The sequence below is a fragment of the Cetorhinus maximus genome, chromosome 5, assembly GCF_964194155.1.
Source record: "Cetorhinus maximus chromosome 5, sCetMax3.hap1.1, whole genome shotgun sequence".
Taxonomy (NCBI): domain Eukaryota; kingdom Metazoa; phylum Chordata; class Chondrichthyes; order Lamniformes; family Cetorhinidae; genus Cetorhinus; species Cetorhinus maximus.
In genome coordinates, this window is record NC_135883.1 from 46,515,339 (window position 1) to 46,538,728 (window position 23,390).

The following is a 23,390-nucleotide window of genomic DNA, read 5'->3' on the forward strand; positions in this document are numbered from 1 at the left end:
TTGTAATAACGGAAAGCATTCATTGACCTTCTTAATTACTTGCTGTACCTGCATTCTAACTTTTTGTGACTCGTGTACTAGAACACCTAGATCCCTCTGTACCTCAGAATTATGCTGCCATTCTCCATTTAAGGAATACTCTGCTTTTTTGTTCTTCCTGCCAAAGTGAACAACTTTCCATTTTCCCACATTAAGCTTCATTTGTCAGATCTTTGCCCACTCACTCAACCTATCTATATCCATCTGCAACCTCCTCATGTCCTCTTCACAACATACTTTCCTATCTATCTTTGTGTCATCTGCAAATTTAGCTATCATGTCTTCACTCCCCTCATCTAAGTCATTGATGTACATCGTAAAGTACAGACCCTGTGGGATTCCACTCATCACATCCTGCCAATCCAAAAAGGACCCATGTATGCATACTCTCTGCTTTCTGCAGCCAGCCAAACTTCTATCCATGCTAGTATGTTACCCACTACTACACCATGTGCTTTTATTTTCTGTAACAGACTTTGATGTGGTACCTTATCAAATGCCTTCTGGAAATTCAAGTACAGCATGTCTACAGGCTCCCCTTTATCTACTGCACATGTTACTCCTTTAAAAAACTCCAATAAATTGGTTAAACATGATCACAAAACCATGCTGACTCTTCCCTATTGCCTTGAGCTCTTCTAAGTGCCCAGCTATAACCTCCTTAATGATTGATTCTAATAACTTCCTCATGACAGACATCAAGCTAACTGGCCTATAGTTTCCTGTTTTCTGCCTCTCTCCCTTCTTGAATAGGGGGGTTATATTTGCTACTTTCCAATCTGATGGAACCTTTCCAGAATCAAGCAAATTTTGGAAAATTAACACCAGCACATCGACTACCTCATTAGCCACCTCTTTTAAGACCCTAGGATGTAAGTCCATCAGGACCCAGAGATTTGCCAGCCTGCAGCTCCATCAATTTGCTCAGTACCTACAGCAGAGTCAAAAGCAGGAGAGAGTGCACTCACTTTGCATTGAGAGAAGGATGGTGTGGTGCAGGACCCTCACGTGGGTGTTCACCGCTGACCTCACCGTCACCGCAGGCATGGTCCACGTCCTCACTAGTCAGCACAATGGCACACTCCTCAAAGTGCGTGAGGGGCTTAATGTGGACCACTCCACCCTCGGTCTGGGACCTCTCCCTGCTGTTGTCAGCCAGCTTCTCCTGCATGAAAACAGATGGAGACAGTGTGAACAAGACACATGGCACGCATGGAATGTTTATGTGATGAGCAGAGCCACAGACAGGATGAGTACGTGAGCTCGAGAAGATAGGAGCCTGACGGAGATGTGAGGGTGTGTGTGAGAGTTAGTGGTCTTGTCCCTTGAGGTGTGAAATCCCTGTGGATGTATGATGGGTTTGTGAGTGTCTGCGTTGAGAGTGATGAGGTGGTTGACTTACCCTGGTGGAATGAATGGGAGCATTCATCCCCTTCCTGCATTGGATGGCTGACCTCCTCTGTGCTCCAATGGTGCTGACCGCTGCTGCCACCCCCTCCCAGGCTGGAATGATGACTCTGGTGGACCTCCTGCAGCCAAAGTAGAGGACATCACGGTGATCCCAGAGAGGAGTCACTAAATTTGGGGGCTGCCATCTTCTTTGCTTTTGGGGCCATCTGTCGCCTGGAGCAGTCCTGTTCTGAAGACATGAAGTAGGCTGTGCTCTGGTGCGCTGTAAATATGGTGCCCAGCACGAAGAAGCACAAATGCGAGCCTGCCCACCAGCAAGCCGGCGTGTTCCCCGTGAATGCATAATGACTGAGGAAGAACGCGCTGGGAATGAGACAAAATGGCGTGAAAGGCTGCCATTGTGGCTGACGGGTAAAGCGCCCTTTTTCCTGCCTGCTACCACACTTTGTGCAAATCTGGGATGAATGGAGGTCGGAATTGATGTTTGTCACAAGTGTAAAATGCACTTATAGTGAATTAGTGATCCTCTTTACACTATTCCTAGTTTCATTTTCCCATCAATAGAAAACAATGAGCACTGTAGTATAATGGAGTATGTTAGACAGGGTTAACTGTAATAGCCTGTGATGTCTGAGAAGGAATCATTCATGATCTGAGACTAGAACAGTATGAAGCGAAAGCAAAAGGAGAGCAAGCATGGTAAGAAGTTTGGGGGAAGGCGGTGGTATAGTGATATTGTCACTGGACTAGCATTCTAGTGACCCAGGGTAATGCCCTGGGGACCCGAGTTCTAATCCCACCACGGCAGATGGTGAAATTTGAATTCAGTAAAATTAAAAGTCTGATGTTGACCACGAAACCATTGCCGATTGTCATACAAACCCATCTGGTTCACTTTAGGGAAGGAAATCAGCCATCCTTACCTGGTCTGGCCTACATGTGACTCCAGAACCACCAGCAATGTGGGTGGGTTTTAAATGCCCTTAGGGATGGGCAATAAATATTGGCTTAGCAAGTGACGCCCACAATCCTTGAATGAATAAAAAAAACTGTTCTCCATAATCTGTAAATATGTTAAAATAAATCTTGTAAGTGTTTATAGCCAGCAGTCCTCGAGGTATCACTGAAACTACTCCAAATTCAACAAGGCAATGACATAACTACGGCATAAACTAGGTTGCTGATCTGCTGTGGGCGTGTTTTACATGACTGGAACGGATTAATCTTACCCCATTGTGCCAGTACACATTGAGGACTAGATTCTGAATTTGCACATTGGTGTAAGATTAGTAACACTGAGTTACTGCATCCCATTTTACATCTCCCCTGATTGAAATCCATGGAAATGAAAACCGTGGGAGATACAAAAGCGGCGACCAACTCGCCGTCACCTTTCTTGCACTGCCGAGACCTACCCCAGAATGTGTAACGGTGTTCATTACATGAACAAAAGAGCTGAACTCCAGAGGTGAGGTGAGAGTAACTGACTTTGACGTCAAGGCCGCATTTGACCGAATGTGGCATCAAGGAGCCCTAGCAAAATTGAAGTCAATGGGAATCGAGGGAAAACTCTCCACTGATTAGAGTCATACCTAGCACAAAGTAAGATAGTTGCAGTTGTTGGAGGTCAATCATCTCTGTCCTGGGACATCACCGCAGGAGTTCCTCAGGGTAGCGTCCTAGGCCCACCCATCTTCAGCTACTTCATCATAGGGACATAAGAAATAGGAGCGGAAATAGACCATATAGCCTGTTCAACATGCTCCGCCATTCAATAAGGTAATGGCTGATCTTGGGTTTCAACATCACTTTCTCACCCATTCACCATATCCATTGATTCCCTAAGATACCAAAATTCTGTCCTATCTCAGTCTTAAATATATTCAACGATGGAACATCCACAAGCCTGTGGGGTAGGGAATTCTTCTAAACTCCAGAGAATATAGGCTCGATTTACTCAGCCTCTCATCACAGGACAACTCTCACATCCCAGGGACCAATCTGGTGAGCTTTGCTGCACTGCATCCAGTGCAAGTACATTTTCCTTTAAATAATGAGACCAAAATTGCACACAATATTCTAGGTGTGGTCTCACCAAAGCCGTGTACAATTCTAACAAGACTTTTTTATTCTTGTATTCCTATGCCCTTGTAATAAAGGCCAACCTTCTGAAATGTTTGCTATACCTCCTTGCTCATTTTTTTGTGTTCCGTGTATGTGTACACCCAAGTCTCTCCAAACATCAGCATTTACAATGATCTTCCCCCCCATGATAAGGTCAGAAATGAGGATGCTTACGATGATTGCGCAATATTCAGTACAGTTCACAACTCCTCAGATACTGAAGCAGTCTATGCCTGAATGTAGCAAGACTTGTACAATATTCAGACATGTGCTGATAAATGGAAATTAACAAATGCGTCACACAAGTGCCAGGCAATAACCGTCTGCAATAAGAGAGCATCTAATAATCTCTCCTTGACATTCAACTGCATTGCCATTAATTCTGGAGAGAGTAACCTGACTCCCCAAAGCCTGATCACCATCTACACGGCACAAGTCAGGAGTGCAATGGAAAGCATTCCATTTGCCTGGACGAATGCAGCTCTAACAACACTCAAGAAGCTTGGTAACATCCAGGGCAAAGCAGCCTCGCTTGATTGAAACCCAATCTGTCACCTTAAACATTGGTTCCCTCCACCATCAACACACAGTGGCAGCAGTGTGAACGATTTACAAGATGCATTGCAGCAACTTAGCAAAGCTCTTCAACAGCACCTTCCAACCCATGAACGCTAACACTTAGAAGGGCAAGATGCATGGGAACATCTCCACCTGCAAGTTCCCGTCCAAGCCACACACCATCCTGACTTGGAAATGTATCACCGCTCCTTCACTGTTGCTGGGTCAAAATCTTGGAACTCCCTCCCTAACAGCTCTGTGGGTGTACCTACACCAAATGGACTGCAGCGGTTCAAGAAGATGAAGGTGGCAAATAAGGAAAGGCAATGAATGAAATCCAAACTTGGATGCCACCAAGGATTGGCACTAAGCCCCTTCCTCTTCCTGATTGTATGGATGTTCGAATTGAGCAAGTGAGACAGAAAGTGTCAATGATGTTTGCAAATGACATTGAACTATGTAATGGGGATGATGAGAAAATGGCTGAGTGTCTGGAGAACTGAAAAAAAGCTCTGGAAGAGAGTGATATGAAAATCAGTAGATCAAAGACCCAATGTATGGCTGTCAATTTGAGCCTGGGGAAGAGGATCAGAGTGAAGATATAAAGATTATGGGTGATGACCTGGAGAAATGAGTAGTTTCAAGCACCTAGGATCAGTAGTGACAAAAAATGGAAGTATGGAAATGGAAATTAAGCAATGGGTTAGCTCTGGTTGGAGTAATTGGAAGAAGTGCATTGGAGTATTATGTGATTGAAAAGTAACTCTGAAACTAAAATGAAGAATCTACAAGACAGTTGTGAGACTGGTCCTGTTATATAGCGCTGAAACTTGGGCAACACCGAGAGAGGAATAATAATTGGATACTAATGAGATACGGATGCTGAGATGCATGTGTGAAGAAAGGACAAAATCAGGAACCATCACAGGGTCAGTGAAGATTATGGGAGCATCGAAGAAAGTAGCTGAGAAAAGATTGAAATGGTATGGTCATCTGTTGCAGAAAGAAAGGGGAAATGTAGTGAGTTGAGAAATGGAGATGGAACTGCCAGGAAGAAGAGGGAGAAGAGGAAGATGTGGTGGCAAGAGACTTAAAGATAGTGGGACTGGAAGAGGAATGAGTGTCTGAGAGGAGTGAGAAAAAAAAGCTGTCAGCTTTTGGAAAGAAAAGAAATCTTGACTGGCCTATATACAGATCCACAACTGGGAGCAACTTTATACCTTGAATGTTAGAACATTTGAACACAAACCCATGCACAAATAACTTGTCTCAGCACTTGTAACTTGCTGGTCCCAATATGAACGTTGTGTCAGTATGATTTGACCCGCTATCTGTCAAGATGCCCTGAAGAAAAACCTATTTCTGATAGGTACATCAAAGGTCAATAATTTCAAGACAAGCAACAAATTCATAAAATTACGTGGAATTTTACAGAATCGAAAGAGGCCATTCAGCTAAACTGGTCTTTTCTCCACCTGACCCTCCTTCGAGCCTTCTTCATCTCACCCTATTGCCATATCCTTCAATTCCTTTCTCTCTCATGTGCTTACCTGAATTCTCCTATGGGAAAAGAGCAGGGGATTGACGCTCATTGTAAATTGTTCTTACCCAAAACAGTGACAGTCAGATGTGTTTCTAAGCCCCCTGTAACATGTGGTCAATTCAAAGAAACAGCAGCAGACTCCTTTTTGATTACAAATCAGCCCTATCCTTTACTTGATTATCCTTCTACTATTTATATAGTTAGAAATCAGTTTCGGTTCCATTTTATGCTAGCCACTAATCTAATCTCATACTGTCTCTTTTCCCCTCTTTTTTTCCATTTTTTGATCTCCTCTGCAATTTCTATACTCAGTTTGGTTCTTTACTGCATTTGAACCTTCCATTTGACATAAGCCAACTTTTTATGCCAGATTTTAACCTTTATTTCTTTATTCATTAAGGAAGCTCCAGCTTTAGATTTGCTTCCTTTCTCCTTCATGGGAATGTGTATACTCTCTATCTGAACCACCTCTTCTTTGAAAGATTCCTATTATTTACTGTTGCTTTGTCTGTTAATTTTTGATTCCAATCACCTGAGACAGTTCCCTTTCCAACACACTGAAGTCAGCCCCCCTCCAGTGAAGCATTTTTATGCTTGATTATTCCCTGTCCTTTCCCATTATAAGCCTGGTGATATTTTCATCTGTCATGAAAATATAATAATTCTCATAATATTATTGTGATTTATTGTAAAAGTGGGTTAATAATGGAATTTGGAATAGTTTCTCTGTGTGAATGTGTGTTTGTGTGGGGGGGATTTAATCGAATTGGAGACAGCTGGTCTGGAGGTATTGCATTATCAACAAGAAGCTAGGTTTGAAATGCTAAATACGTAAACATGGCTGAAGTTTTAGAATGTGAGGTGTAAAGAAAATTAGTATTTTTAGATAAATTAGAGTAGCTTGAATTTCAAAGTGATGGTAAAATGTTACAACTAGCCAAAAGAAACTAAGGCAAACTGTGTGTTTATTTTTCCCAAAGGTTACTGATAAAATTAGTACTATGAAAGATTTATATTATGAGAAAAGTAAAGTTGCAAAGACATATTGGAACAATGAAATTTGCATTAAAAAGGGAGAAATATGTATAAAGGAGATGAGGCTATGTGTAAGAGGAGAAGGCATTTTAAGATCTAACACAAGTGTGAAAAGCCTTCAGCCTCTGTGCATCAAGTTGCTGTCTACAGGAACCAAAGCTCAGAAAACTCATTTTGAATGTGACTGTCCAGGGTATTGTGTTGCTTTGCCTGGGTCTGTTTAAATCTATTTCTTTTTACTGTTGCCTGCCAAGCAAGGCCCCAGACTTACCTTTGTCCAGGTTCCCTGAGGTCCTCTTCTTGGCGAACTGCCTGCAGTCCCAGTTGTGGCCACTGTGGTGACTATTTGATTGGCTGGCAGCTCTCAGAGGCAGGACCTCCTCCCTAATAGGGGCTGAAGTCCCACCTGAAGCCAATTAGTGGCCCAATGGTTGTAAAATAGCTGCTTGGTGACCCAAGCAAGCAGAGCCGGGCTTGCCCCTGACTTTCGTGCCTTGGATTGGGACCATTGCCCCCTGTGTAAAATTCAGTCATTGAGCGCTACCACTCAGTCACTGCTGACACCTTTAGGACAGCCCTGTTAAGCACTCATATAATGATCCTTGCACATTGAGGGTAATTCCTTGATTTTGAGGATCAAATGGGGAGGAGCTCAAGAAGGAAACTCTGATGGGGGTAGATCCCACACTCCTTACAATCCCAAATGGATTGATAATCCAACAGGTTCTGATAGCCTTCATATCTCGAGGGTTGGGCTCCAAAGGGGTGGAAGTTAGATCACAGCTGTACAAAGCTCTGGTTAGACTCCATTGGGAATATTGTGTCCAATTCTGGGTGCCTGACCTCCAGACAAATAAATAAAAACAGAAAGTGCTGGAAATACTCAGCAGGTCTGGCAGCAACTGTGGAGAGAGAAAGAAAGTTAATGTTTCGAGCCCAGTATGACTTTTGCTCCAGAACTTCTCCTGTTCTGAAAAAAAGTAATATTTGGCTCAAAACATTAACTCTCTTTCTCTCTCCACAGATGCTGCCAGACCTGCTGAGTATTTCCAGCACTTTCTGTTTTTATTTCAGATTTCTAGCAAATGCAGGATTTTGCTTTTATCGCAGTAAAGTTATTTTAATGTTGGAGGGTGCGCAATGCAAACTCACCAGAGTAATACCTGGGATAAAAGCATTAAATTGTGAGGACAGATTGCATAGACTTGGTTTGTATGGCCTTGTACATAAGAAATTAAAGTGTGAATTAATTCAAGTGTTTAAAATGGTTTAATAGGGTCGATAGAGAGAATTTATTTCTTAGATGAGGGGTCCAGAACAGGCACAATCCTAAATTAAGAAGGTGATGTCAGGAACACAAAGGGTAGTGGAAATCTGGAACTTTCTCCCTACAAAAAGCTATTGATGCTAGGGGTCAATTGAAATTTCAAAACTAAGATTGATAAATTATTGTTAGGCAAGATTATTGAGGGTTGAAGAACCAAGGTAGGTTGATTGAGTTAGGATACATATTAGCCATGATCTAATCAATCGTGGAAGAGGTTTAAGGGGCTGAATGGTCTACTCTTGTTCCTATGTTCCTATGACAGTGGATGATAGCATTGAATGGATGATTCCACAATCCACTACTCCTAAAGGCAACAGGCCTTGCATAGAACATACTCAAGAATTCACAGTTGCACATCCATGGTTTAACAAGATGTTCTCCCTGGGATCCTTACCAGGGGATATCCTAATTTTGACTTTGGGTGACAATGTAACATAGCAATATCAATTTCAATTGAAACTAAAATCAGGGGAGATGTATATTGAGTGGCTGAATTGACATTGTTCTCTTTACCCCACTGACCAAAATTATTTTTCAAAATATTATAGCACAGAAGGAGGCCATCCAGCCCACCATGCCTGTCTGTACTGGCTCTTCAAGAACGCTATCCAATTATTCCTCATGGATTTACACCTCTAGTATCAAAGACCTTTAAAGTCTAGATATGAAGCAGCTCTGGCAGAAATGGATAGCTCAGGGACTATAAACATGCCATCGGTCTAAGAATCAAAGCAAATCTCCGTCCTCCTTAATCCATTGTGCAATTTGGTGATTTTTTTCAATAAAGAATCAAAGATGAGCAATAGCCCAGAAAGCAGTAACACACAAATTCTATTAAGAGCAAAGTATAATTTTAAAATGACGAGGTTAATTGTACTCTAAATTATTCAAGATAACTTGTCATAAAAACATTGGAATCATTAGGTGAAATATGACTTGAATTAATCAATGTTAACTGAATACATTGAAGGAATGTATTAGTTCTCAGTTCCTCCCTGCACAAAAACAGGCCGTTTTCCCAACTGCTCTATTCCAGTGTTTAAGCTCTCTTCAGACATCTGACTTTATTTTATTTGTCCTTGCGATGTAGGCATTGCTGGCTAGGCCAGCATTTATTGCCCATCCCAATTGTCCTCGAGAAGGTGGTGGTGAACTGCTGCCTTGAGCCACTGCAGTCCATGTGGTGTAGGATATCCACAGTGCTGTTAGGGAGGGAGTTCCAGGATTTTGATCTAGCAACAGTGAAGGAAGGGCGATATATTTCCTAGTCAAGATGGTGTGTGACTTGGAGGGGAATTGCAGGCAGTGGTGTGGCCATGCTGCCCTTGTCCTTCGAGGTGGTCAGGATTGTGGATTTCGAAAGTGCTGTCAAAGGAAGCTTGACAAGTTGTTGCAGTGCTTCTTGCAGATGGTACTTAGTGCTGCCACATGTTGAGGAAGTGAAAGTTTAAGGTGGTGCATGCAATGCTTATCAAGCAGGTTGTTTTACCCTGGATGGTGTCAGGCAGCTTGAGTTGTTGGAGCTGCACTCATCCAGGCAGCTGGAGCATTCCATCAACCCCTGAATTTGTCTTGTAGATGGTGGACAGGCTTTGGGGAGTCAGGAGGTGAGTTACTCATCATAGAATTCCCAGCCTCTGACCTGCTCCTTTAGCCCCAGTATTTATATGGCTGCCCCAGTTAAGTTTCTGGACAATGGTAATTAGGATGTTCATGATGGGGGATTCAGGAATGCTGCTGAATGTCAAGGGGAGATGGAGACTCTCTCTCGGAGGTGGCCATTGTCTGGCAATGCCAAACATCCTCGCTTCTGACCTTATGGTGGAGAGAGGTCATTGATGAAGCAGCTGAAAATGGGTGGGACTAGGACACTACCCTGAGGAACTCCTGCAGTGATGTCCAGGGCTGAGATGAGTGACCTCCAACAACCACAACGATCTTCCTTTGTGCTAGCTATGACTCCAACCAGTGGAGATTTTCTCCTTGATTCCTACTGATTTCAGTTTCGAAAGGGCTCCTTGATTCCACGCTCAAGAGTTCAAAATTTCCCAACTCGGCAAATCAAACTCAGGAGAAACTTTCGCAAATAGCTGCGTTTTCATTCCGTGGTGGTGTGGGGGTGGGGTGGTGGTTGTGGTTGGGTGCTGTAGTTGGGCTCACAGCCTCCCAAAACAATATGGAGGCAGCCACAAGGGTTGCCAAGTGCAGAGGTGGGCTGTTTAAAAGGCCTGCCTCAGTGCTCTGGAACTTTGTCCAGGTTACAATAAAACAGTAAAACAAAAAAAAGCCCTCACCCCTCATCCTCCATCCACTCCCCATGTCCCATCCAGGCCAATAGATGCCACCTCATGCCCCCAAACTGCACCCCAAGGGCCCTCATAACTTCCATGCCAACTGATGCACCTCTACCCACCCCCCATAGTCCTTTTAGCACCTATGTCAGTTTAGTACCAACTCATGCTAGCCCATGACCTCCAATCATCCCCATAGCCCCAATGCCAAACTAGTGCCAATTTATGCCAACTTATGACGCCTACCCACCACCCTTTGCCCTTGCACGTTCCATGCCAACTCACCCAGTGTCCACTATGAGCAGGCCTCAGGAGCCATGCTGAGATTAAATGAAATAAAGTTCTAAGTATCTAATATAGACTTCATGATATTAAAAAACACTCTCATTGATAAAAGCCCATTCAATACAATTAAATCCCTTCAAGTAGTTAATCCCGTAAGAAGAACAAATGTTTGTATTCATAGTCCCACATTAAAGACAGCTAATCCCTTTAAAATCACTTGCAGCTGTCAATCAAACTGCTGAATTTAAGACAACACCAACCCCCACGAGTGATAATGATAGGTTGTGGAAGCAGTCAAGCAGCATTAATCCTATAATGACAACCCTCAGGTTTATGTCAACAGCCAGCTATTGGAATTTCAAACACTGATTTTTTTTCAAACAGCAGGTTGTTTTTTTCCCCAAAATTTAAAGAGCAAGAAATTTAAAAGACTTGACAGCTTGACAGTTCCACAGGCCTTATTCACTTCTTACTCAAGTTCATGTCTAATCTTAATAATCCCAAACATGTACCAGGACCTCTCCAAAAAAGTACCCAACCTCTCCGAAAGAGTACACAACCTCTCCAAAGAACTCCGGTAGGTGTAGACTTTTTCTCAAATATTTAAAGCCCACAAATCGTGTTTTGGAAATCTCTAACAAAAATTGCTCCTGTTTGAAGGCAGCTATAGTTTTGAATATGCTGCTGCCTCCAAGAACTGTGGGTGTGTGAAACCCCTCCTGCACCCATTCCGCCTCCCCCTCACCCCACCACCCACAGTGAAAATAGTGAGAGCTGGGTTCCAGGCCGGGACTTCCAGATTCCGAGCTCTGGTGCCATTCTGGCTAAGTTGTGGAGCACTTTCCATATCTGCGAGAATTCAGGCCTCGGTCAAATGCGGCCTTGATGCCAAGGACAGTCACTCTCACCTCACCTCTGAAATTCAGCTCTTTTATCCATGCTTGGTCCAAGGCTGTAATGGGGTCAGCAGCTGATTAGAACTCAAACAGAGCAGTGGTAAGTGATTTATTTGTGAGTAAGTGCCACTATCTGTACTGTTGACAGCACCTTCCACCATTTTGCTGATGATGAAGAATAGGTTGATAGGGCAGTAATTGTCCAGGTTGGATTTCCCCTGATTTTCATGGATTGGATATACCGGGACAGTTTTCCACATTTAAGGTTAAATGCAAATGTTGTAGCTGTATTGCAACAGTTTGGCTAAGGGCGCTGTCAGAGCTTCTTAAAATGGAAGTGATGTTAATGATGCAGGAAGCTCACCAACCCCATTTTGATGCCATTACTAGCCCATTAATGCCAGTCAAAGGTAATCAAAACTGACCCTTGAGAGACTAAGGGCAGAATTTTACGCCTTGGGGTGGGTGTGCGCCTGACCCGATCGGGCGTGAAATCACGTGAGATGACATCGGGTGAGCGTCCAAACATTATCCTGCTAGCGCACGATCCTCAGGTCGGCGGGCACGCGTGAGGGTTGGAGCCGCACCCAACATGAATTAAAAGGCTACTTAAGACCATTAAAAAGGCAATTGATCCTGATTTTACGCTGCCCGTGTGATTTTGTGCTTGTCGCAAGGGCAAAAGGGGCAAGTGGGCAGCCTACATTTTGCAAAACTTCATCCAAGCCGGGATAAAAAGGGCCAGCAGCATTGACATTGTGAGCTCAGGAGATAGTTTGCTGCTGGTTGCTTATTTGAACTTGACAACTTCATCTTGGTTCTGAGTGTCAGTCTTAGCATTTCAAGGTTTCATTTCGGGATTCATTGGTGTCTCCAAGGCCCCTGGAAAATTTTGACTATGTGGATCCTTCCAGGTATCAGACAGCCTTCTGTAATGCCGGTAATGGGGATTGTGCTCTCAACTGAAAGGAAGAGAGGGGCAGAAGGGTGATGATGCCATGTGTCCCAATGCAGCTTCCAGGGGAGCGACCTGTGGGAGGACAGGCGCAGGCACAAGGGGTGCAGGGCCAGCAGGTAGTCCAAGGCGTAAGGGGCAGCCGAAGATGCCACTATCCTGCTGCTAGGTTTACAGCTGGTGCTGCAGCTACCTCAATATGTCTGGGGCACAATGCCGAAGGATCCTCCGCCTCTCCAGGGAGACTGTGACCTCATTTGTCATATCATTGGGCCTAAGATCACCTCTGACTGTGTGAGAAGACACCCCATGCCAGTGCTCTTTCTTTTTTATTCTGGGATGTGGGCTTCGCTGGCTGGGCCAGCATTTATTGTCCATCCCAAATTGCCCTTGAGAAGATGGTGGTGAGCTGCCTTCTTGAACTGCTGCAGTCCATGTGGTGTAGGTAGATCCACAGTGTTGTTAGGAAGAGGGTTCCAGGATTTTGACCCAGTGACAGTGAAGGAACGGCAATATATTTCCACATCAGAATGCTGAGTGATTTGGAGAGGAACTTCCAGGTGGTGGTGTTCCCATCTAGCTTCTGCCCTTGTCCTTCTAGATGGTAGCGGTCGTGAGTTTGTAAGGTGCTGTCGAAGGAGCCTTGGTGAATTCCTGCAGTGCACCTTGTAGATGATACACACTGCTGCTACTATGTGTCGGTGGTGGAGGGAGTGAATGTTTGTGGATGTGGTGCCAATCAAACAAGATGCTTTGTCCTGGATGGTGTCAAGCTTCTTGACTGTTGTGGTAGCTGCACTCATCCAGGCAAGTGGGGGGTATTCCATCACACTCCTGACTTGTGCCTTGTAGATGGTGGACAGGCTTTGGGGACTCAGGAGGTGAGTTACTCGTCTCAGGATTCCTAGCCTCTGACCTGCTCCTGCAGCCACAGTATTTATACGGCTAGTCCAGTTCAGTTTCTGGTCAATGGTAACACTCAGAATGTTGATAGTGGGAGATTCAGTGATGGTGATGCCATTGAACGTCAAGGGGTGATGGTTAGATTCTCTCTTGTTGGAGATGGTCATTGCTTGACACTTGTGTGGTGCGAATGTTACTTGCCACTTGTCGGCCCAAGTCTGGATATTGTCCAGGTCTTGCTGCATTTGGACATGGACTGCTTCAGTATCTGAGGAGTCGCGAATGGTACTGAACATTGTGCAAATTATCAGCAAATCCCCACTTCTGATCTTATGATGGAAGGAAGGTCATTGATGAAGCAGCTGAAGATGGTTGTGCCTGGACACTACCTTGAGAACTCCGCCGAGGCTGTTCAGTGCTCCAGCCCGACTGGATGGATGGCTGCTGGGTGACAAAGGCTATCCGTTGAAGACGTGGCTTATGACGCCTCTCTGCTACCCAAGAACAGAGGCAGAGCAGCGTTATAATAGGAGTCATGCCTCCACAAGGGCAGTGATAGAGAGGACAATAGATCTTCTTAAGATGTGCTTCCGATGCCTGGACCATTCAGGGGGTGCACTACAATACCCCCAGAGTGGGTGTCACTGATAGTGGTTGCATGCTGCGCTCTCCACAATCTGGCACTGGTAAGGGGGGACCCACAGCTCCACAGACCACAGAGAATTAATTCAGTAGTGAGTCAGAAGAGGAGCACGGTGATGAGAACGCTGAGGACATGGAGGCAGATTTCTGTATCCTTCAGGGAGACAGAGACACCAAGGACACCTTGATCCAACGCTCCTTCAGCTAGGTTGCCAAAGATCTGCTTCTATCTCATGCCGGGGCTGCCACCTCCATTCCGGATGTCTGAAATGACCCTTTCATTTGAACCAAAGTCCACTCAGTGCCTGTGCAATAAGGTTTAAAGCCACTCATATCCAGCATTAGATACTGGCGTGCCCTGCACGGTGAATCATACTCAGGCCACTAAGACAAAGGCAAAATTTATATAGGTCAGCATTTCCCGGTGGACGAGTGGGGGGCCCCTTTCGCCGATGCGTAAAATGACGTGGGATGATGTCGGGCAGAGCTCCCGTCGTCACCCCGCCTCATTTCAATTTTCAGGTAGGCGGGGGCTCAGCTGAGTTAGCTGTGCACCCGCCAACCACAGGAGGGATGAGGTTTCATGTAGCTTTTTAAAAATTTAATAAAAGTATATTTAAAAGTGATGGACATGTCCCAACTCATGTGACAGTGTCACATAAGGGGACATATCAGGGAAATTTTTTTCTGTTTTTAGGATTTTTTAATGTGGAGCCAATCTCCCTGAGGCAGCACTTAGCCTCAGGGAGATGAGTGCACTCGTTCATGCGCATGTGCGATAGAGCACATTCTTGGCTCAGGGAATCCCTCCCCGCCTGCACAGGGAGGTCTCAGTGCTTCCTGGCGGACGTCATGCTGGGCGAGCCTTAATTGGCCCGCCCACATAAAATGGTGGCGCGCCCCCAATCAGGGGCGCTGATCGGAGGTGTGCCAGCTCCTGAACTTCCCCCCCAATGGGGGGAAAATTCTGCCCATAATGTTGACACTCAAAACAAATGATCATTACCATACCTGATGTTAATGCCTACACCAGTAGACATATAAACAAAACATTGCAGAACAGAAGATCGCCCGTGACCTGTCCTTCTTGTGCTCACAGTGCCTTAAACTTATGTTTGCAAGTGCTGCATCTTGGTGCCCCCCCCTCCCACCCCCACCTCACTGGCAGCAGCATTGGAGACAGCCTGCTGACTCTGCTGTCCCGTTGGCTTTGATAACCTTGGCGGTCGTCCTCTGGCCCGTGGAGCCTGTGCTGGCCCCGTCTCAGAGGGAGCAACCGGTGCCACGGCTGGCATCTCCCCAGTCATTGCAGCCTCATCAGATGCCACTGTCACTGGTAGAGAGGTGGAGGAGCTGCTGCCGTCATCCAGAGCGCCCTGAGAGTAGCCCGCAGAGACGACAGGCAGCTCGTGCACCAACATAAGGTCGCTCTGGACCTCCCTGCTCATCATTGATACTGGGATACTGGGTGACTCATCCATCTCCCACATGGACACTGACCACCTGAGGTCAGTGCCTGTGTGAGGGTTTGCAGGTCTGAGCGCAACCCCAGGAACCACTGATTCTGTCCCTGGAGCTGCCTGTCCATGAGAGTTGGCACTCTCTCAATGGAGGAGGCAGTGCGCTCGGCCATGAGGGTCAACGCAGTGCTGATGCTCCGCATGGACTCCTCCACAACAGAGACCATGGCACGTAGACCCTCATGAATCTCCACCAGATCCTCCCGCACATCCCACTGGACGTCAGCATCTGCCACCTAATAGACGACTCCAGAGGCTCATCATCTGCCTTCAACTCAGCATTGTCTTGGTCTCCAACAGTCCTCCGACTGCGGGCGCCATGGGCACTCTCTGCCTCCACCTGCTCCTCAAGCGAGTGTGAAGTGCCCTCATCAATGTGCACCAACATTCTAGCTGTTGATCTAATGCCCACCGAGGTGCTGGTATCTGCACTGGTGCCTGGTTCAGAGAGCGGGTATGACGCAGGTGCATCTGAAGCCTGGTGGTCCTCTGGCATCAGGGGTGGCTCTTTGGGGTCCTTCTAAGAGAGAACAACAACATATCATTAGTTTAAATCATCACACTGTCATTGTGCATGCCAGGCACCCTGGTGAGACAATGGAGATGTGCATCATGCTGCCAACGTTTTTCAATGATCAATGGGGAATCCAGTTTTGAGGCTCCCATTAATGATAAGACTACACAAGAATATTTGCACCATCTGACACTCTCACCTCTGTGCACCGCACTCTTACCTTCATCAGAGACCCCTGCCTCTCCACGACTGGCTGACCAAGGTGGGTGGCGCCTCTCCAGCTCCAAAGCCTCCAGTTCAAACCTCGTCCATATTAGGAGGTTTGGGGGGGCCTCCGCATCTCCTTTACCTCTCCCTGTTGTTATGGCTCATCTTCTCCTGAGAGGACAGAGCATTGATTAGCCCACTCTCTACCTGCAGCGCTGTTGCACCCTGGCCAACCCCACCTGAGGAGCACCTTGCAGGGCACATCTGAGTCATGGCCCTCGAGTCGCAAGGCCAAGCAGCCAGGGCTCACCCCCTTGGCCAGCTCTGGCATCACTGACAGTTGGCACTCAGACTCTAATACCCCTGAGCCCCATGGGGGGATGGCCAGCCCTTAATGCTTCTCCACACTGATCCATGCCAACATGGCACTCACCGTTGCCACAGGTCATTGAACCTTTCGCAGCACTGTATTCACATGTGCCTCACGGCGTCGTGGCTGCTGACTTCAGCTGCCACCTATCCCAAGCTTTTTTGATCCGATGTGGTGGCCTCCTCCTGCCATCCCTGGGAACGAGATTGTCCTGCCTGACACCCACATCCTCTACGAGGACCGGGAGGCACTCGTCCAAGAAATGGAGGGCCAAGTGTCCACCTGACCTGCCCTCTGGCCTGATGTCTCCAGCCGTTGAGCCATTGCTCCAGTCTCCAGAACGCAGAATACGATTCTCCCCTGGCAGCCTTCAGGGGGCTGCCTCTGCTGTTTTTAAACCACCTGCCAGGTTGCCATTGGACCCAGTGCACGACAGGTCCCCACCCCCGCTGGGCCCTATCCAACCACTGGGAAGACGCACTTCATGCTGGGCGGGCCTTAATTGGCCAGCCAGCGTGAAATCGCAGTCGTGGCTGATCGTAGTTGGGGGCCTGTCTCCTGACCGCTCCCAGGCCTGCCGATCGCGCGTGCCCAGGCCTAAGTGATGGATGAGTCGTCAGCAGAGCATTTCAGGAGGAAATCTTGAGTCATTAAACTGAAGCCCCCTTGGGCGTAGGTAAAAGTAAAAGTTCCCATAGCACTATTTCAAGGAGGAGCAGGTGGGTTCTCATTAGGCTCAATATATAAATTTTCAATCTATATATTAGTTGGTGTAAATATTATTTGTATTATTAAATTTTAAGGCATAGCAACTCCATACAGCTGAACACAACACAGCTAATATTTATCCATTAACTGACATCGCTAAAATAGATTATCTGGTCATTACTACATTGGTGTGTGTGAAAACTTGTTCCATTGCCAATCCCTTTTTCTTGTGCATCACCCCTTTTGTCGGTTAATCTCTTTAATTTTGTCTTTCATCCCTTTTGTTCTTTCCCCTTCCCTTCCCCCTTTCCCTGCCTCTGGACTTGCTTAAAATCGGTTACATCCCTTAACTTTTTTTCTGATTCTGATGCAAGCTCATCAACCTGAAAATGTTAACTTGGTTTCGCTCTCCACAGATGCTGCCAGACCTGCTGAGCTTTTCAAACATTTTCTGTTCTTATCTCAGATTTTCCGTATCGGCAGTATTTTATTTTTGGATTTCTTTAAGAAAGCCAGCCCAGGTAGGATGTGCCTAACCATTTTGTCTCCACTGTAAAAGCTTGAAATTCTCAGTGTTTTTGTTCTTATGAACAAAATTGCGGTACCCCTGTTTAAGAAGAAATCGCACCCATCATTTTGCTAATGCATCATAAATGGATCATTGGCTACATTTCTTCAAACAAAGAGCTTGATATACCTTCTACAATACTATATCCTACCCTGCTACAAATTGTAGGTATGCCATGTCACCTTCAAATCCCGGTTCTCATAAAGAGCCTGCAAGAAGTCTGAGTGAGGAAGGTAATGTTATAATGATATACGTTATGCTTTAACTCTAAGGTTACAGTGCCCTTTGCCTTCCTATTTCTTTTCATCTTTCTCTGTATCAAAATTATTCTTTACTCTTATTTCCCGTAAGCTCCAAATATACCATCATACACACTTTGGGGTTGATTTCCCTGTTATTTGTGCCTTGGGACAATTAGATTCAAAGTAGAGGAAATAAGGGAAGAGATGCATGAAGCAAGGCCTCCACCTCCTTTGCATAGCCTGGTATGGAACTGAGTTGGGAACAGGGGTTCCTCACGTAGCTCGCCAGCAGAACACTTGGACTTAGGGACACGGAAAATGTTGGCATTGAATCAGAGGATCTTAAGGTGAATGGCAGAAAGGAAAAAAAAAGTGTGAAAGAAAGGAAAAAAGAGAGGAAGACTTCCACAGCCTCAAGATCTGACAGATGTTGTAATGTTGGAAATGCGGCAGCCAGTTAGTACAGAGCAAGGTCACACAAACAACAAGGAAATAAATGAACAGAATCGCTGGGCAACATCTTATGCCCTTCAAAAAAAGTCTGCTGTCCAATTAAGAAGAGCGGGCAGGTTCCCGAGATGGGAAGCCCAATGAGGGCAATGGACAGTATGGCAGTAGCCCCAACTGGTGGCGTGAGCACTGCCGAGGCAGAGATAGAAAACGCGACGGTGCCTCAAGATGGAGGTGTTCAGAAGTCTGATTAATATTTGAGAAAAATGGAAGACCTACAGTTCGTAGGGCCAACAGGATGGAGGGAAAACACCTCCATGGGAAGGTTAATGCCAAAGGTTGCAGTCTTTGCACTTTTGTGGTGCATTCATGGGGCCAGGGACAGGAGGCACCTGTCCCCGGAAGACCACATCTCTAAGCTACTGCCAGCAACTTGAGTCAGCAGGGGAGCTAGTTGGATGCCAGGAGGTTCCATTAATTGGCCCGATTGACTACTAACCACTGTCAGGCGGGTAACCACTGCCGCATTGACCCCCACCTCCAGCCAGATCGCACAGAGTTGGGAATGTGTCGGGGCACTAGCCTGTGGTTCAAGTTTCAAATTTTGCTTCCAATTCCACCTTCAAACCCACGTCCACTGAGTCGAGAAATTCTGCCCATCTGCTTTACACATATTGGTTGAGGGATAAATATTGGCCAAGACACTTGAGAGAACTTCCTTGTTCTTCTTTAAATAATAGCATGGAGCCTTTTTATGCTCACCTGAGGGGGCAGTCAGTGCCTTGGCTTAACATCTCATCTGAAAGACAGCACCCCCAACAGTGCTGTTCCCCCTCAGTATTGCACTGGAGTGTCAGTGTGGATTTTCAGCTCAAGTTGCTAGAAAAAGGTCTTGACCTTTTGAATCAGAGTGCCATAAATTCACCCAAGGCTAATACCAAGAAAAAAGGTAAGGTTTCTCTTCAAGCTCCCTCTCTGGGATTGGTGGTCTACTTGCACAAATAATTCCCTGGAATTTAGGAAGTTAAGGGGCAGTTTGATTGAGGTTTTCATGATATTAAGGGGAACAGATAGGGTGGATAGAGAGAAACTATTTCTGCTTAGGGAGTCTAAGACTTGGGGGCAATGTCTAAAAACTGGAACCAGAGTGCGAATAGGAAACATCCTTCACACAAAGGTAGAGGTTTAGAACTCTCTTCCGCAAACAGAGATGCTAGATTAATTGTTAATTTTAAATCTGAGAATGATAGATTTGTGCTATCGAAAGGTGTTAAGGTATATGGGGCTAAGGCGGGAATGTGGAGTTAGATCACAGATCAGCTATGATCTCACTGAATGGTCGTGAACAGGCTCAAGGAGCTAAATGACTCACTCCTGTTCCTATGTTCTGATACTATCCCTGTTTCTAACTGCAAGTCCCTTGCCAGAGTGGGCTGGCACATGCCATGTGACAAGGACATGTAGTCTAAATACAGCTGTGGTCAGCTTAGTTCCGATGTAGTCTCGCAAAGTATTTACAACACAGAAACAAACCATTCAACCCAACAGGTCTATGTCAGTGTTTATGCTTCACATCAGCCTCCTCCATTCCTTATTAACTGAACCCCATCAACTTCTCCTCCTGGGCAACATCCCTTCGCAGGAGCAAGCGTGGGCTGGCAGGTTCCCGATCGGGCTGCCATTTTACAAGGCAAAGTGCCGCCTCAGGGAGATCGGTGGAAGTTGTGAAAATTTTTGGAAGAGTACAAAAAAAATCCCTGACATGTCCCCTCACGTGACACTGTCACATGAGCTGGGACATGTCAATTTCTTTTATTTCAACATTTTATAAACATTTTAAATCCCTCATGAAACCTCATCCCGCCCGTGGATGAGGTTTCATGTTTTTTCTGAAGGCCGCCTGGGCTCTTCGCCTGCCTACCAACCTTAAGGTTCATTAATTGGCTTAATTACTTTTTTAAAGGCCTTAAGTGGCCGTTGACAATTCGGTGGGCACGCAGCCGACTCGGCTGTGCGCCCGCCGAACTGAAAATCTAAATGACGTGCAGTGATGACGGGATGCACGCCTGATGTCATCCCGCGTCATTTTACGCGTCAGCGAGCGGGCCCCACTCCCCGCTCGCCGACCGGAAGATGCAGCCCCAAGTGTTTGTCTATCTCCCCACTAAATGCATCCATGATATTTATTCCACTACTCCATGTGGCAATGAAATTGACATTCTAACCACACTCTGGGTAAAGAAGTTTCTCCTGAATTCCGTATTGGATTTATTATTGACTATGTTATATTTATCGCCACTAGGCCTGGTCTCACCTGCAAGTGGGAGCATTTTCTCCATATCAACCCTACCAAAATCTTTCATAATGTTAAAAACCTCTGACAGGTCATCCCTTGAGAGAGCATTTAATCAAGCATATAGTATCTTAGATAAAAGAAAAATACTGCAGATGCTGGAAATCTGAAATAAAACTGGAAAATGCTGGAAAAATTCAGCATGTCTAGCAGCATCTGTGGAGAGAGAAACAGAGTTAACGTTTCAAGTCCGTATGGTCCCTATTCAAGTCCACTCTGAAGAAGTCATATGGACTTGAAACATAACTCTTAGGTAGAGAAAAGAGATGCACCTCGTTCAATCTTTCCCAATAGGTATAATCTTTCATTTCTGGTATAATTCTAGCAGATCTTTTTTGTACCTTCTGTGGAGCTTCAAAGTCCTTTTTGTTTGTAATATGAAAGCCAGAACTGTTCACAATAGTCTAAGTGAGGTCTAAAAAGATTCCATGCAAGCTTAAATCAAATTATCTGATTTTCAATTCTATCACTGTAGAAATGAATCCCAGTACTTGATTTGCTTTTTTTGTGTGTGGTCTTATTAACCTATGTCACTAATTTTCATGATTTGTGTGTGTACCTGTTCCTCTACCCTGTTTAGCTGTTTTTTCTCTAAGGGGTATCTGATCTCCTTATTCTTCCTACAGAAATGTACTAACTTATGTTATCTTTATTGAACAGAAAATACTGGAAAAACTCAGCAGGTCTGACAGCACCTGTGAAGAGAGAAACAAAGAGTTGACGTTTTGAGTCCATATGACCCTTCTTCAGAGCTCTGAAGAGATTTGATAATACCTCTCTAGCTCAAACACCCCTCAATAGGAAAGTAGCATGTTTTATTTATCCAACCCAGCTTCAATCTTCCAATGTGGACACAGTTAACACCAGAATGGTTTGAACGGGGTGTTACATTGACTGCAACATACAATTTTCTGGGTATCTCCATATTATAATTCAATGTAGCTCCAGGAGCAGATTTATTTATTTGTTTATGTGCAGGGTATGCAGAAGCGTTGGGAGCGTGAAATGACTTTAGGTGAAATTTAAAGGGTGCAGGTCTTGCAAAAACCCTTTAAGAAATGTTCAAAAGATATTTTAACCCATCAGCAGCATTAACTGAAAATGAAGGGGGTAAAGTCACGTGCACAATTACATAGAATTACATAGCACAGGAACACGTCTTTCAGTCCAAATGATCCACGTCAGGAATTAAGCTCCACACATGCCTCCTCCTACTCTACTTCATATAACATCATCAGCATATGTTTCTATTGTTTTTCCTACGTATGTTTATCAATGGGCAGGGTTTTCGGGTCGTTAGGCAGGCACGGTGGGCGGGCCTGGGAGAGGCCAGGAAACGGGCTGCCGCCTGCGATCGGCCCCCAACCGCGATTTCACGCTGGCTAGCCAATTAACAGCCAGCCAGCATGAAGCGCACGCTAAGAAGCTCAGTGCTGCCAGGGCAGGGGGCAGGAAGAAGGCAAGCGCTGACGTCAGCGCAGGATCAGAGGAGCGCGCAATGAAAGCTCCCTGAAGGCAGAGAGCTGCCTCAGGGAGCTGAAGAATTTAAAACCAAGAAATAAGGATGTAAAAATGCATTAAAAAATGTCCACACATAGGACTCACTCACCTAAATATATAGATAATAAAAATTCTGCCCAAACATTTTTCTTTTTTAAATTAATCTCGGAATCCTCATCCTGCCCTTGGATGAGGTTTCCTCCAAAAGGCAAATGCCGTCTGGCTGATTAGCTTGCCTGCCAACCGTAACGTTGGACAGGCAGTGAAAAATCGGTGTGAATTGGCTTTTTAATGGCATTAATAGGCTTCTTAATTGTTGGCGGGAACGCTGCCGACTCTTGCACACATGCGCCGACTTAAATATCGTGTGAGTGCGCGATGTCTGGACACTGAACCAATACCATCGCACGCTATATCACGCCCGATCAGGTCGGGTGCGAGCCCGCCCACAGGATGAGAAATTCTACCCTTTGTGTTTTGCTACAGTTGTACATGGCATTGTTGAGACCACATCTAGACAGCTGTGTACAGTTTTGGTCTCATTTAAGAAATGATACAAATGCATTAGAAGCAGTTCAGAGTTATGTTTCGAGTCCGTATGACTTCTTCAGGGCGGACTTGTATAGGGACCATACGGACTTGAAATGTTAACTCTGTTTCTCTCTCCACAGATGCTGCCAGACCTGCTGAGTTTTTCCAGAATTTTCTAGTTTTATTTCAGATTTCCAGCATCTTCAGTATTTTTCTTTTATCTAAGATACTATATGCTTGATTAATTGCTCCCTCAACATGCCCTGCCACCTTCAATGACTTATGCACATATACACTGGGGTCCTACTGTTCCTGCACCTCCTTTAGAGTTTCTCCCTTTATTTTATACTGCCTCACCATATTCTCCCAGCCAAAATAAATCACCTCACACTTCTCTGCATTGAACTTCATCTGCCACT